The sequence below is a fragment of the Mustela putorius genome, unplaced genomic scaffold, assembly GCF_011764305.1.
Source record: "Mustela putorius furo isolate JIRA1106 unplaced genomic scaffold, ASM1176430v1.1 tig00001826_pilon_pilon_pilon, whole genome shotgun sequence".
Taxonomy (NCBI): domain Eukaryota; kingdom Metazoa; phylum Chordata; class Mammalia; order Carnivora; family Mustelidae; genus Mustela; species Mustela putorius.
The window spans coordinates 680,613-681,837 of NW_025421880.1; positions in this window are offsets into that span (position 1 = coordinate 680,613).

Here is a 1,225-nt window from a genome sequence, read left to right on the forward strand (position 1 = left end):
TCTACAACCAGGAATTCTAAATGACCAAAAGCTGCTAACTGGACACAGGTGGCTGTTTTCTCAGGAGAGCACTTCATAATAGGTTTTAAATGAGGAAATGGGAATCATCAGTTTTAGATACTTTTGAAATCTCACAAGTGTGAAAGCCTTCATACATCATAACTGAAATAATGGGAAGTGATTAATAAACGTCATTGACATAAATGAGTTGCCAGATGTATCCAATCCTCAAGTGAGCAAGAAAAAAACGCAAAAGAACCTCATAAAATGTGTCATAACAGTTTGTGACAACTTATGTTAAACCACAGAAATGATTCCAGTTTCCTAAATAATGTAATTTTAGAAAGCAAAGTTATTTATTTATGAGAATAAATCCAAGTTCCATATTTTAGCATTTGAAAGATTGCATTTTTTCTTCTATCTCAAAGCATAATTATAAATAAACCAAAACCAAAAATATGCATAAAATATAATGAATCCCTCAATCAAATTAATAAAGAGAGAAATATATAATGTACTCCAGTGAAAATAAGAAATATGAAAAAAAAATAGTCCCTTCATATGTTTACTAAGAAAAACAATTTAAAGTAATTTCATAGATTTTAATTTTAAACCCAAATATTAATTTAGTGGATCTATGCCATGATCCATGTCATCGGGTGGTCATTATAAAGTTAAATTTTAGAAAATCATGTTAAAATATCAACTTTTACTTTCCCTATAAGAAAACCAATCTCTGGCTAAGGTTCAACATTTTAATATATTTTATAAGGAATAAGGTTTTATTTTTCAATTTTAATAGAAACTTTGTAGCCCAATCACAATAAAAGCATAATAATATCATATTTAGTAAATATGATGATTGAACCATTTTCCGATCAGGTAAACTTTGGTCTCATGTCAAACAATATGTCTCTCAGTGCTCCTCAATGTCAAAACATGTTCTCCTATTTTTAAATATTCACCAAAGGTTTTATTTTATGTTTTATTGGTGGGTGTGATAGGGATTTTTAAATTAGACCATGTTCCACCCCTAAAATTTTTGGATTACTAGGCAGTGATCCAGGCATTTGGTTACTTTATATGCTCTATAGTTTATTTAACATGTAATGAGTGTGAGATGCACTGTGTTATTTGATACAAATCAATATCTCCTTGCTTAAAATGATATGTATATCCATTCATTACATGTGCATGTGCACATTTGTACTTTAGAATATATCAA